The sequence below is a fragment of the Alosa alosa genome, chromosome 3 (genome assembly GCF_017589495.1).
Source record: "Alosa alosa isolate M-15738 ecotype Scorff River chromosome 3, AALO_Geno_1.1, whole genome shotgun sequence".
Taxonomy (NCBI): domain Eukaryota; kingdom Metazoa; phylum Chordata; class Actinopteri; order Clupeiformes; family Clupeidae; genus Alosa; species Alosa alosa.
Genome location: NC_063191.1, coordinates 24,209,914 through 24,225,381, shown reverse-complemented (window position 1 = coordinate 24,225,381; position 15,468 = coordinate 24,209,914). Strand labels below are relative to the sequence as shown.

The following is a 15,468-nucleotide window of genomic DNA, read 5'->3' as shown; positions in this document are numbered from 1 at the left end:
TTCTACTTCGCTACCTACAGATGTTTTACCGGTATGATATTTCGAAACGCCATGTTATTTCCCATAGACAATCGACGCCAGGAAGTTGGATGGATACAGAAGTTACGGAGGCGGGACTTATTCTGGAGAGGTCTATAGCCAAGCGTGAGAAGAGAGACCTGCACGTTGTGTTCTTGGATTTGGCTAATGCTTTTGGGTCTGTGCCGCATAGTCTGTTGTAGGAGGCCTTTGATTATTTCAGAATCCCAGGTAGCATTAAAAGCCTAGTAAAAGCATACTTTCTGGATATTAATTATGTTTTACTACAGCTGATTACACCACAGGGTGGCAACAACTTGAGATAGGAATCATGGCCGGATGTACCATCTCCCCACTTGCTTTTACAATGGCAATGGAGGTCCTCATTAGGGCCTCAAAATGGGTAGTGGGTGGGGAGAAGTTGCAGGGAGGGCCACGCCTCCCCCTGATTAGGGCTTTCATGGACGACATGACAACCTTGACGTCAACCATTCCATGCACCAACAGGTTGCTGGATAAGTTAAATAGTAATCTGCAATGGGCCAGAATGAAGGTGAAGCCAAGTAAGTCTAGGAGTCTCTCAATTGTTAAAGGGAAGGTAATAGATAAGAAGTTTGCTATAAATAAGGAGGTGATTCCCACAGTAATGGAGAAACCAGTGAAGAGTCTGGGAAGGTGGTATGATGCAAGCCTTAGTGATAAATCACAGGTTGAAGACTTGAGACAGGTCACTAGGCAAGGTATTGCAAAGATTGACAAGTCAGGGCTGCCAGGTAAGCTCAAGCTGTGGTGTTTGCAGTTTGGTTTGTTGCCTCGGCTAATGTGGCCATTGACAGTTTATGAAGTTCCTCTGTCAAAGGTAGAGAGGTTGGAAAAAATTATCAACTCCTTTGTCAGAAAATGGCTCGGAGTCCCACGCTGCTTAAGCAGTGTAGCCTTGTATGGGAAGGGTATTGTAGAGTTGCCGATATCTAGTCTGACAGAGGAATTTAAGTGTGCTAAGGCTAGATTGGAAATGACTCTTACTCAGTCCAAGGACCCAGTGGTGAGGAAAGTTGCACCCACAGTTAATGCAGGGAGGAAGTGGAACCCAGAGCAGTTTATGTTAGGTGCTACATATGATGTGCTCCCATCTCCCAAGAATTTAAGTCAATGGTTTGGTGAGGATGATGAATGCATACTTTGCTCGTGTGTGGGCAGTCTCCACCATATGCTATCAGGGTGCAAGGCAAGTCTCACCCAGGGGCGGTATACGTGGCGTCATAACCAAGTATTGAAATGTGTGGCAGCGGCAATAGAGGATAAAAGGAGAGAAGTCAATTCATTAGCAGCTAGTAAAGGGGTAAGGCAAATTAACTTTGTACGTCAGGGGGTAGTGATGGGGACGAGACCGCCTATGCCGAGTCCGAGACAAGACCGAGTCTTTGAAGGGTCGAGATTGAGTCGAGACCGAGTCCGTTGGTTTTCAAATACAGTCGAGTCAGAGTCAAGACCGAGTCTTTGAGGAAGCAAGTCCGAGTCGAGACCGAGTCTTTTAGGAGTCGAGACCAAGACCATAAAAACATGTCAGTTTTCATATTCATGATTTAATATCACCCCAATTAATAATCAACAGTTAGGCCCAGGCTTGGAATTTCACCATTTTAGGGGCAAGGCCACTTGGCCTTCAGTTGGGTATATTTGGTGGGGGGCACAAAGGCCACATGTCAGGGCACAAAGGCCAAAGTTAACTATACAGTAGTAGGCTATAAAAATAATCAAAGTTGTATTTAGCCTAGTCACAGCAGTAGACCTGCATCACTGTATGAAACATTACAAAAACATGACATATTACATAGAACTGTAAATCATCTGATCATCTAATATTTAGATGTCTAGGCTATATTTAATATTTATATTTATTTTATATTTGGTCTGTTATGGAATCATGTATTGAACAATTTAAGCACAGCTCAGCTTTAAGAAACTCAAATAGCCTAGATGCATGCTTAGCATTTTTTGATCATTAAGACTCCTTTCACAAACTCTTACTCAGCTGTATATCCTCTGATTTTAATATTTACCTATATCTAGGCAATATTTGTAACATTTATTTTGTATTTGGCCTGTTATGAAATCATGAACGATTTAAACACATTTTGAAACCTAAAGACCAAAGTTGGAGACATGAATATAGACCTTGCTGCAGATTACATTTTTAATTTAACCGGAATACTCTGGAACGGCTTACTGTACAGGGGACTGCTTTATTTCTGGTAAGGTCTGCTGTTTATTCTGATATATGGTTTGTCATGTGTTGAACTAAGGGTTTGTGAAGTATTCCACCGACATGAATGGGTAGGGGAGATGGGTATAGCACCTTATGTAGACGTTATGATTAAATTTAATTATATTATTTACTTTTCTCGCGAACCGTTCACCACAGCAATTAGCGGCTAACATCGTTTAAAAGCTGAGAAAAAACTCTCATGTGATGTGATACATGTGTCTGTGTGATGAGTAGGCTTAACGATTGTGAGTATTTCAACTGAGAAGAATGGGTGAGTTTGGGCCGCACTTCTGTCTTGCCATGCGCTGTCATTTTTCTCCACTGTGTAAGACTGAATTAGTTTTATGCTGTGATTCTAAGATTATTTTGACAGGCTATAGGCTAAATAAAAATCGCTATTAAATGGACGCAAAGCAGAATATTGAAAGAAGGGGGCACCAAGGCCAACGCAAGGGCAAAGACGTGGCCGCTGTGAAATTTCATTTTCCTTTTTTTTTTTATATGAACATAAAAAAATGCGCTGGTCTCGAGGACTCTGTCTGAAATTACGAGTCCTTCTTCTCCCACTGTGGTCCGAGACAGAGTCAAGACCGAGTCTTTGAAGGAACAAGTCCGAGTCGAGTCCGAGAAAGCAGAAATCGGTCTCGAGACCGGACTCGAGTACTACATCACTGTCAGGGGGATAAACCTTGTTCCGCGAAGGCCAGGTGTAAAACCGGCCAGTTGAAAAATGGGGTGAGCTGGGAAATGAAGGTTGATCTTGGCCAGCAGATGGCGGTACCTCCACATATAGTGAGTACTAAGCTATGACCCAACGTAATTCTATGGTCGGATTCAGAGAAGAGAGTTTACTTCATTGAACTCACTGTTCCTTGGGAAGACAGAGTGGAAGTGGCCAATGAGCTGAAGAGAGCTAAATACACTGAAATAGCAGAGGAGGCAGCTAAGCGAGGTTGGAGTGCACGATTAAGGCCTATTGAAATCAGTGCACGTGGGTTTGTGGCTAGATCTGCTATTGGCCTGCTGTCTGAATTGGGCATTTGTGGTTTAAGTCTAAGGCAGGTGGTTAGTAACATGTCTTTAGCAGCAGAACGGGCAAGTGAATGGTTGTGGGTAAGGAGAAGTTACCCTTCCTGGGGCACAAGGTAAGGTAAGCTAACTGGCTCATTTGTTTTGTGTTTGTGATTGACTGTGCCTAGGTTGATGGTACTTGGCTAAGGTTTTTTATGGTTTATGGTTCAGTCCGCATCAACGGGACGGACCAACCTAGCCAACTTGCCTAGGTTGGTTAAGGGTATTTGGATGTTTGTTGTGGTAGTATGGTGGCAGCATGGGGCGTAAGCTAACTGGCTAATTTGTTTTGTGTTTGTGATGGGGCCTAAGGTAACTGGCCAATTTGTTTTGTGTTTGTGATGGGCTGTGGTGCCTAGGTTGATGGTTGGTTGGCCGGCCAGGGTTTTTATGGCTATGGTTCAGTCCACATCAACGGGACGGGCCAACCTTGACCATGCCTGGGCTGGTTAAGAGTATTTTGGGTATTGGATATTTCAATGTGGTAATATGGTGGCAGCATGGAGGGGAGTGTCTCCAGGACGCTGGTTTCACTGTTAAGCCTTCATGAGGTGTCGTGGGCCTAACTCAGGGGTGGGCAAACTTTTTGGCTCAAGGGCCACATTGGGCCACCTCCCCAGGACACACACATAAACAAATACATTATTTATAGCCTATAGTTTAGTATGAAAAGTATTTCTTGTCTATTAATTGCTTAAAAATACTGCTAATTTTATGCTGTTTAACAAATGTATAAATTGTGCACTGTCGCTTTAATTCACATTTATTTCTCAATGATTTTCTGCCTGCTCCGCTATGGCTAGTGCTGTACCTACGGCTGGGCCCTCAGAGTTTTTAAATGGTCAGTAGTGGGAACTACTGTTGCCTTCATGATTTCCCTTTTAAAAGTTTCTTATAAGGAGATATCAATTATCAACAATGACAAGCCAGCTGGAACCTGCGGCTCTCTCCCTCTCGTAAGTGCAGACGCGTTCCCAATTAAATGGATCGCATAATGCTCACGTTAGATCTGCTGCAAAGAAGATAAATAAGAGTTAACATGATGTTATCTCTATTTAACATGATGTTTTGACATTGACATTGTAAACGTTCTCTAAGGAGAGTGAAAAGCAGTTTGCAGTAAAGCTAACCAACGTCGTCTCTATCGCAGGAAAAAAATAGCGAGCAGCCTGATAACCAAATTAAATGCTCAGCGGGCCGGATGAAAGTGCTTGGCGGGCCGGATCCGGCCCGCGGGCCGCAGTTTGCCCACCCCTGGCCTAACTTAACGAAACATCGGTGAATAAGGATGCCCACTTGATAACCCCAATGACATGCCGCATACTATATACTGCTGTTGGATGGGCCATTTGTATTGTGTTTGTGACCATTTTGTTGGCGGATTTGTGGGTAGTGTGCTTTTTAAAGTTAAACTTGAGCAGGGGCTTCTGAATGGGTTTTTACCTTGGATTTTGGCACAAGGGATTTTAACATCTAATCCTGTGTATTAATGTAATGCCAGACCGAACTTCCCGACCTCAAATGTTGTGGGCGGGACTAAGTTCGGAATGGCACCCAGGCTAACCAGGTATAGCACCACTGCAACTTTAGCTAAGTGATATTGCAGGGTGGGCAATAGTCTCAGCAATTAGCCTGAATTCGACAAGGAATGTACTAGAGTGGAGCCGATCAAACTCGGGCGCTCAGTAACCTCAAGATGAACGTTACCCACAGGAGGAGAATTCACAGGCTATACTTACTCTATTTCAATTCAAACTAAATTTGCACGTAACGTTAATCAAGATGTAATAACATAAAATTAACCGTGAGCGGTGCCGAGCATAACTCTCAATGCTGTAATACTAAATGAATTAGTGAGTGGAGCTATCAACCTAATTCCTCCTCTATTTCTCAATGTTGACAACAAATTTGTCTGGTAGCTATAATGTTAGCTTCATTACCTTGCTAACTTTATATCATCAGTGTAACGCAACTAGTTCTAGCACACATTATACTACCCATACTTCAGAAGACTTGGTCAAGATTTGGAAAAGATTCTTGAAAGATTCGAGTCTTTTAACTAATGCCACCCCATTCAAGCATACTGAAAAGTCATTTTGAGTCTGTTAAGAAGCAAAAAGGCACGTTTAGAAGATGCCTCCAGACCTAGCATTGTAGCTCACTGAGAGCACTGGCCATAAGATGCATCTACTCCAGTTCGGTAGCACCAATTTTGGATGTTTTTTTCCCCATCAACAGTACGTTTCTTGGTGTTTTATGCCCCCAACGTTGTCTTCAAGGCAGCGCTGCCTGGAGAGCACTAGGGTTAGGCAGGGGTGGGCAACTAATCTCCCCAAGGGGCCACATGACAAACTAGGATTGTTGAGGAGGGCCGGACTTTCTGGGGACGTCACCGTCAGGTCCCTCGGATGACATTTGCATTTGGTAATTTCAAAGACGTCTTAATTACCCGACAATAACGTTATACTGGGGACATGGAGGGGACGTTTGTTTATTCACACATGGCAGCGGAGTTGAGAGCGCTCTGGCTACCTCCTGCAGGACGGAGACATCACATCTATGCACGACATATCATACAGTTTATGAAGTTGTGCGTCTATGAGCAAAGTAGAACGCACAACTTCATAAACTGGGAAAAAGGTTGTTAACGTTAAACTCAAAATGTATGTGCTACATAATTACATTTTGAGTTTAACAATTGGCCTAATTCCCTACAGATGCAAGACAATTTAGAAGTGGGCATATAGATTACAGTAATAGGATAATTGAATGTTTAAGTAGCCCCCATTGACTGATTTAGTGTATGCCTAATCCTGTGAACATTTCAGATGCAACACCATTGCTAAACGCACATGGCAGCAGGTGAAAATGAAACACAAACACATTATTCAGAATAGTAGGTTTATATAACTTGCATTAATATTTCTTAATTATGAATAATTATGAAAACATGTAGGCCTAGTATGCTTATAGCCTTCACTTGGCCTCTGTTTTACAGCTAACAAGAAAAAGGTGTCTTTGAACACTCCTGTAAGGCACCAGAGTGTTTTACAGTAGCAGAGGAGTTGGCCATCGCAAATAATAGTGGAAGGCCGATTATGGAAGGGGTTGAGGGAGGCATTCGGTCAGATTCTGGTGCTGTGGAAATGTGTAGCCTTTATGTGCAGGGTACAGTAATATGGCATTCAATTCAACAAGTTTGTTAAAATGGTGATTTTAATTTATTAGGCCTACTGTAGGCTATGTCCGATTTATTTCAGGCTATTCTTGCTCAGATGTTCAGCATACTATAGGCCTATGTCTGATTTATTTTCGGACATACAGTATTCTTGCTCAGATGTTCAGCATACTATAGGCCTATGTCTGATTTATTTTCGGACATACAGTATTCTTGCTCAGATGTTCAGCATCACCGATTTAGATGGAATACATGAATGTCCACGTAAGGGCATTGCTATGACGGGTGACATTAGAAACTTCTGCCTAGATCATCTGACAAAGATAACGAATTCCCTCGGCTGACAATATCTTCATAGAGAATATCGTCGAGAGATATATATATATATATGTATATGCATGCGCCGGTCTCTAAAACCCCTCGCCCTGCGAAGAGAGCCCCTCACGATTTGTGCTCCAATGTCGTATGGATCATCCAGGTACGCCGACATTGTCTCGAATTGTTAGTGGAGGGGTGGTACTTATAAAGGGTGTGGTTAACGGAAACCTCGGGTTAACCAAGAACATAACCTGCTCGGAACAGGTTTGAGATGCAGCGTAAATTGCCATGGCAGCATAGCTCGGTTTAAACCTATCCACCTTTCGTAGTATGGGTTAATTGGGAAGTTACGCCACACGTGATCAAGTTACTCTCGAAGTTACCTAGATAAGCCAGTAACCCCGCTTCGTAGTACAGGCCCCAGAAAGGGAAAATGAGACATAGAGTGAAACCAGGTGCTCACATTACACCAGACTGGAAAACACTGAAAGAACCAAAATCACACAGTATAGCACATATTTTTATGTATGAACAGAAGGGTTTCCACCATTATAATAGTTCCTGGTCAAATCTGATTGGCTGAGAGACGGTCTGATGACATCCCAAGGAGGAGGCGCATCTCAGGCTCCAAGGAGAATAAAAAACAGAGCCTAGCCATCAGTAGTTCAGATCTCATCGGGGTAGCAGGTGCATACTCTTCATCCTATTGCCTGACAGTTCAGTCTAGACATTGGTCTGATTGTATTCTCACTGTAATACGGTGAATAAAAAGATCAACAGTCTCTCAGCATCTCTCGTCTTTGTTGTCTCCTTCGGACACGTGGTTCCAGAGTGCTAACTGGATCAAAGAGGTTAAGAGATGGAATTTTCCACAACAGATCCATATCCCGATCTGTATCCTAACGTTATTTTGTTGACACTGTCAGTGTTTATACTATGGGAAGGCCAGGAAGCCTAATAAGTGGTAAAGTCCTAAAACTATGCTCATACAATTTAAATGAATATAGTATTGTTTATGGTGAAGTTGGAGCTGGCCAGACACATGGTGAGATCAACAGTAGACATTGGTTACATGAAACGTTATGGCTAGGTGAGCTAACGCTAGCTGGCTGGGTAGAGAACATCAAGTTATTATTAATATCTTATGATATTAGGTTGGTTCTTAACGTAATAGTAAAAAACTATAGCGATATGTTTTAGATTATGAGATGTGTAGTCATGTCACAGCTAGTGTCTGGAGCAATAGGCTAGCCTAGTATCACAATGGTTTAAACGCTCTGTCTGTGACTTTTGAACAGTGTGTACTGTGTATGGTTGTGTCTAAATAAAAAAGGTATGTTTGGCAAAAGTTTAGTGAAACTGACCGTGTTTTTCCATTTGATTACAGTAGACCTATGAGGACTGACTGCATAAAAATGTGCTTTAAAAAAAAAAAAAAGTCGGCCTATGAGGACTGACTGTATAAAAATGCCCCCCTCGATTAGCGGGCGAAAATGCTTGAGCGCTAGATGCACTGTTAAAAGTTCCAGCGTATTTACTGTATGTGCTGCAGCTGCTTGCTCCATGTCCCTCGGACCGCTTACCCCTCGCACTCTGCTCCACAGTCACTACATGCCTGTGGGATACCCTCCCCAACGGGGCTCCAACAGAGAGGTTCTCGGGGGCACGCCAATAGGCAAGAGCCCTAAAGCATCTCCCGTCCACTCGAACACGTTTGTTCCTGTCCCTGACAGAGTGTGCATGGAATGCTGCAAACCATGCTTGGAGATCTCACATGTGCAAAAGGCCGAGGGGAACTTCATGAGATGCCGCTGCCAGCAACCCCAGCAGGCGCTGGCATTGACGCACCCTGACCATAGCGCCCCCGCGAAAACTGCTGATGCAGTTTCGGAGACCTGCCTGACACGTTGGAGATAACCTCACCGTCATGCTCTCTGAATTGAGTTCCAGACACGGATAAGGGATTGTCTGCGCTGGCGTGAGCCGGCTTTTGGGCCAATTCACCTGGAAACCTAAACGCCTGGAGATGGTCGAGCGTCTTTGCGACATGCAGCTCCAGGAGGGTCCTGGAGTCTGCCAGCAGAATCCAGTCGTCGAGGTAATTTAATATGCGAACACACCGTCTCCTGAGAGGGGCTAATGCTTCCTGAACGACTTTGGTGAATAGTGCTAGCCCTGATAGTGCTAGCCCGAAGCACAAGACTGAGAACTCCCAAACTCTTCCCTCGAACGCAAAGCGCAAATACTTCTTGTGCCGAGGGTGAATCGGAACATATGCATCTTTCAGGTCTATTGTGGCCATCCAATCCCCCTGCTCTGAATAATCTTATCGGATTTTTTAAAATAAATATGCGTTTATTGGCCAGAGGTCCAGGATGGGCCGAAGACTGCCATCTTCATCCACTGGCTCGGCGGCACGGGGAGCATTGCCTGCTTTGCCGCCAGCTCTTGGATTTCCCGGAGGGCCGGTGCACGCGAGGGAGAGACCACCGTCTGCCTGACGTCCGTGAAAACGTGCGGGGCGCGGGCGAACTGTATGATTTTTATTATTTGTATGATTATGATTTATTATTGGAGTTTTTATTTTTTGTGCATGTGTAGACGTGTAAGGGGAACACACTGGCACACCGACTAGCGCATTTAGCGGGGGACTCGCCATCCTCCCAAGACAGCCACAACCCTTAACTGGCCTGGAGCTGGCCCTGGAGCTGGCCAGTGGGACCAGAGCGAGAAGCAGGATGCTCTCGGCTCCTCTTCCAGCCACGCCTCAGCTGCCCGCCCTGCTGCTGCGGGAAACCACTTCTCTGGGGCTGACCAGCCTATCTAGGCTGCTGCTGCGGGCGCTGCCTGCGCTTCTGTCTCTGTCGATGTACAGCCATCGGAGTGAACGGGGGGTCCAGGATATCGCCTTCCTCCAGGGCAGGAACGTTTTATGATAAAACTGTCCTTGCATCTCAATGATCACATTAGATTTGAGGGACTAGTTTCTCGGCAGCGGCGGAATTTTAATTGCTCCGGTTAGTAGTACTCTCCAAAAAGTAAACAGAGAAGCCCACTCCGATCGGGACACCTAGTAGTAGCCTAGGTAATATCAGTCCAATGGGGGTCATGCCTACGTTTACCGCTCGGGGTTAGGATTAGGGTTATGGTTAGGGTTTTAAAAAAAAGGGTCCTATGTTCCCTGGTCCCATACAAAGCGGGGAACATAGGACCCGGGGAGCATAGGTACGCACCCGTCCGCCGCTGCCGTAGCTTATATCCCTGCTACCAACTTCAGGGAACAAAGTATAACTATGGCAATGCAATGCAAGGGTTGTTTTATTTCTAACACAATTCTATCAACACAGACCTTTACATCGATAGTCTGGTGTTAATTTATTTGCCTCGGGTGTACTGTGGAGTGGGTAAAACTGTTTTTAGTGGCAGGCTAACACTAACTGTTGACTTGCGCTAGCCTAGCACCTGCGAACTCTGCAACTAGAAGGACTGGATGAAACGTGTTGAAAATGGTCTCCACTAATAAATATCACACTTGCTAACTTGGAAATCAGGTCCTATGTCCAAAATCGCGAACCACCCCGTTAAGAAGATGACTAACTTCCTTCCGTTTCCATTGAGTAAATTGAACTTTCAAGATGAAAAAACAGTTTATCGGACGGCCACACATTGGTTCTGACAGCCTCGATGTCCATCTTGATTCCAGAGAGTAACGAGCAAATCTTTGGCAGTGTTGCCAGATTGGGTTGAGTGATTTCCACCCAATCACGTTAAAAAAACCCGCCCTCTTCAGCAAAAAAACACCCCCAACAACGATTTTGTCATAGAGAACCATTTAACTCAAAATTTTATTTGCCCGCCTAAAGCTTATTTTCCCCTGCCCGACGAAGTCAAAACCGCCCAATCTGGCAACAGGCGCGGGAACAGTGCCATATTTCCATGTCAACGACAATCTCTACCAATCAAAGGCTCTGCTTTTACCACCTTTTACACATTAGGATGTTCCGTTAAATCGCAAATAAAACATTTTTTTTCTGAAAACAAAGTTGATGCCCCATTAACGTTGGCCTCAATATGAGCATGTACAATCTCTTGTGGGCAGCCATACTGGTGAGCGCTTCGGACTTGTAACCGGAGGGTTGCCGGTTCGAACCCCGACCAGTAGGCACGGCTGAAGTGCCCTTGAGCAAGGCACTGCTCCCCGAGTGCCACTGTTGTTGCAGGCAGCTCACTGCGCCATGTCAGGGCATGTCATTTCGCCGCTACAAAACGCTATTTTTATACCTCCTTTTACAGTTCCAAACAACATTACACTTACGTGGTAGTAAGTAGAGGGTCCCTAAAGCCAAACCGAAGTATCCCGAGGTCTTTATGTGGTCAGATAGAGAGTCCAGAATGAATTTCATCAAGCCAGTACCAGTAACCGAAATGTTGCTGCTGCAGCTGGCGTCTTTAGGGGAAAGTCCGTAGGAGCCGATTGCCAAGTGTGGAGTAACACGCTCTGGAAATTCACAATTTCGTTGCCGTTTTAAATTGTGAATTTCCAGAGCGTGTTACTCCACACTCGGCAATCGACTCCTACGGACTTTCCCCTAAAGGCTAACGAGTTTTGACAAAAAACGGTAAAATCGAACTTTCTCAAAACACATCCGAATGACATGATTTTGATGTCAACTCAACGTATGTACTCCCAATCATCCGTAAATTGATCTAAAGTGCATTTTACTCCGGATAATTCCTTTAAGTCTACCATGGACGGTTACGATTTTATGGTTTATACTCCAGTTGTCAAAAGAGGAATTGTATTGAATTCTTATTTCAGGAATCGGCGGTGGGCGGGACTGTTGAGCTGTGTGTGTGGTGTAGCCTAAAGCAATTAATATAATGACTTAAATCTATAGTGGCTTAAAGCAATTTGTTACCTTGCGAGACCTGAGACTCTGAGGCCAACGGCTCGTCAGACCAAAGTTGCAAGGCTGTTTTTTCCGCTCACAGATGCAAGGGGGAAGCGAGACAGCCACCATTCAATCCGGAAAAGTATAATGATCCTAATGACTCCGAAGCTGTTAAGGTAAAGGTAAATTAATGTAAAAATAACTGCACAGTTCTGCTTTCATATTTTTTATACTGTGGAATATTTTGTTGCAGGTGTACATTTTCTACCACTAGATGGTGCTAAACTTACATTTGGGCAGTAAAAAACAGATCTGTCATATTAACATAGATGACACAGCCTAGGCTATGTATAGGGCCGGTCCTACGCTATTCTGGGCCAGGAAGCATCATGCATTGGGTCCCCCTCATCAATGGGACACAATAAAGATGGTTTATGAATGAGTGACACATAAGCAAGCCTACCTCACCTTATCCATAATCATATCTGGGGCACGTTGTGCCCAGTCCTGGAAGGACTATTTTGATGATGTAGCCTAGTAGGCCTATTCATTCAGTGTAATATTTCTAAATGACCATGCTCATGCAAAATAAAATGGAATAATGAGAACAAATGCATAGAGGTAGGACTAATACATTAAGGATAGGCAATGATGATCAAACGGGCTACCTCTTTTTATAGGACTCTTGACATTAAATTCAGGCCTACAGTATCCGCTGGTTCCCCTGGTAACAAGCAAACCCATTGCATCGTTGGGTCGTACCATAACCATTTTGCAGGGTATTTGCACAGACAGCTAAGGCAAGAAGATAGGCAGTGGTCCAGTAGCCCTTTTTGGGTAAATGTCCATTTAGTGTAAAGTGCAAGTCACAATACATTTGTTAGTCAAAATATACGTGGTATCAGTAACTTAGTCGATGCTTAAACCTTGTTTCTTTAAAATTCATGTTCACTGCCCTATGGGCTGTCAGATGCTTGTTGCTCATAGCGCGAACGTTCCCTGTGTAAAGTAGTTTCCTCACGATTTTATCGACGTGTGAAGACTAATTTCCTCGAAATTATCGAAGAACCTTTGGTGATTAATTAGAGTGCCAAGGTTTGTGGACACAACAGTTACTGCTGAATCAGTTGGTCAAGCTTTTTCTCTTTGGTCTCTACGCGCAGAATTGGTGTCCGTCCTGTCTGCCTGCGTGACTGGTAGCTTGCAGCAGTACAGCAGCAGCGAGAACACATCAGAAGCGATTCGTGACGATGAGGTAAGCAGGACTGTCAATATTCTTGCAGCCCGATGTTTGCTAGCTAGCACGCAAGCTTACTTTTGCTTATAGACGCCATTGGATAATGCTAATGTAAACTGCTCCAAGGAAGTGTAGACGTAAGTATTAGTTTTATCATCTATTACAGTTGTTGTTACAGGCAGTGTTAACGCAGGATAACGTCATTGGGCTATAGCGAGGTTACTGAAAGCTAACACGCTAGCTAGTAGCTAACGTTCAATGTTCCGTAGCAGGAAAACTTGCTAGCTTTGAAAGTGGGTGGAAAGCAGCCCTCTACATTTTAGCATTATTTTTCACATTGTCACAGCAGTAACTGTTTTGTTGTTTTGCTGATTTTTCACATCTAAGGGAATGGCTTTAAAATATTTTAGACTTTCGAGGACTCCTTTAATGTTAACATTACTTTATGAACTAATGTGTCGACGTTAAGCGGGTTTTTAACTCGGTCGTATCATTTCGAGTAACGTTATAGATTTTTTGTCAGCTTGTATATTATTGGCTATACTTTGTCACCCAACCATAATGTAACGTCAGTTTCATACTCATGAGTTATATCATTTAGCATTGGCTGGGCTGTTAACTGTTACGTCGAACAAATGGTCTTGCAGAAGAGATATTATTGTTGTTGCATTATTTTGGTAACCGATTTGATTAGGATAGGCTTAACGTCACAGCCGGTTGACTTTGAAACGTTTGTTTAGCCTACCTCACTTCACTTTCTCTGTTTGTCAGTATTTTCTGAATACAGAGTATCATCTTGAAGCTTGTCTTCCCCCAACTTATGCATTCATTCATCACTTTTCATTTCTTTAATAACTTACATGACTATTTAATTACATGACTACATCACCCTTTTATTGACTGTTAAAAGACCTGCATTTACTTCCATGAAATTATTAATTTAACACAGTTGAGTTTGGTTTTCCAGTAGTAAACAAGAAAAGTAATCAGAATTAAAGGGTTATGTGATGTTACCGTCTGGAACATCACATTTCCAGCTTCGGTGTCTGTCTACTTCTAACAGCAGCTCTGTCTGGTCTGCCATTGGACAGACCTCACTGGGAGGGCCTTCCTGCACACAGGCTGGGTTCACAGGAAGGGGGGTGGCCAAAAATGTTTCGGACAGAGTTAAGCAGACTGTGTGTTCCTGTACTGTCGGTGAAAGAAAATCCCGGCGAGACCATGGGCCTTTTGAATTCGACACCATACGAGTGAGAATTTCCTGAGCTCAAAATTATAGTGGCTGAAACAAATTGTTGTCATCTCTATAGCTTCAGTGGCGTCCACTGAGACTTAAGAGGATCTGCAGCACCATGTGAGGTGGGAGAACTGCTTGCTTGCTCTTTTTCTTACTTAGCCTAGATCAAGATGGACATATATTCTGTTAACCATTTGAAGGTTTTGAGAGGAAAGGTTTGATTGAGGAAGACCATAAGGAGACCAAACTGAAAAAGATACTGCCGGATGGGATGCCTTAAAGAGTCAAGCACAGGTTGCTGGAATATGCCGTCTCCCAGCACACTGCTGGTGCTGCAATTCTACCATTTGCATTCTGGCTGCCTCTCCTCTCAGCGGGAAACTCTCGCCTCGCCCCAGGAGAGATAAAGGTGCCCCTTAATGCTATTTGCAACTTCCTGTGGGGCTCCTGCAAGCTAGTTGGGATAGGCTAGGCTATACGATACCTGCATCTATTCCCCACCCATTCACCACCCTTTTTCTCTCCATGGTACTGTCTCGTTTTGTCTAAGAGAGGTGTAGACTAGATATCCTTGAACGGGCTCAGACAGAAGCCATGTGCCTCAGTATAATTGATTTAACATTGTTTCAGATTGAAATGAATGCAGAGTGTAATCATTTCATTCAAATTACAAGAGGCAAGATGAGTTTCATATAGCGACACTGGGTGTAGAATGTTGAAGTTTCCATCTGAGAGTGACTATAATATCCGAAGTTAGATGCAAAATTGTTTATTTCTCAACCTTGGTATGTTAAGCTATTTTTTCCCATTCACAGCATTGTGTTTGGTCATCATGCCTGATTTTTAGTGATTTCACAAGACTGACATTCATTTTGTAGGCCTGCAGGCAGACCTATATAATACTAGGCCTATTTTGTCATCACTTCTCTGTTGATAAGATAGAGAAGAGATACAGATAGCCTGCTACAGAGGTAAGCCTATACTGGGAAGAATATTATTATGTATCATAGCAACTCAGTTTAGCCTTAAAGCAGAACTTTCAGGCAGAGCAAATAAATGAGTTGCATATGTTTTTGATGGTGTGGTAATTCGTCAAGTGAAGAATGATGATGCAGTGTTTGGAGCATTTCAAAGCTGTACTGTATTTCAGACAGTTGACTGTTTTCCCTGACAGACATTAACAGTTTGTATTTCAATTGCTTCCACTAAATAAAAATGATTAGCTTCCAAGCAAAATCTTTCACTCAA

The 15,468-nt window shown here is 43.6% G+C and overlaps 1 protein-coding gene across 24 annotated transcripts in view; it reads left to right on the top strand.

Moving 5' to 3' along the window:
* Positions 1-12,496: 12,496 nt before the first annotated feature.
* Positions 12,497-15,468, top strand: part of LOC125291539 (muscleblind-like protein 2a) — a 33,128-nt gene continuing 30,156 nt past the window's right edge. For 7 of the 24 annotated variants that reach the window (XR_007193016.1, XM_048238303.1, XM_048238312.1 and 4 more), the window contains exon 1: positions 12,651-13,001. The gene's annotated coding sequence lies outside the window, so the exon portion shown is untranslated. The other 17 variants (XM_048238300.1, XM_048238315.1, XM_048238311.1 and 14 more) reach the window with 10 other exon arrangements.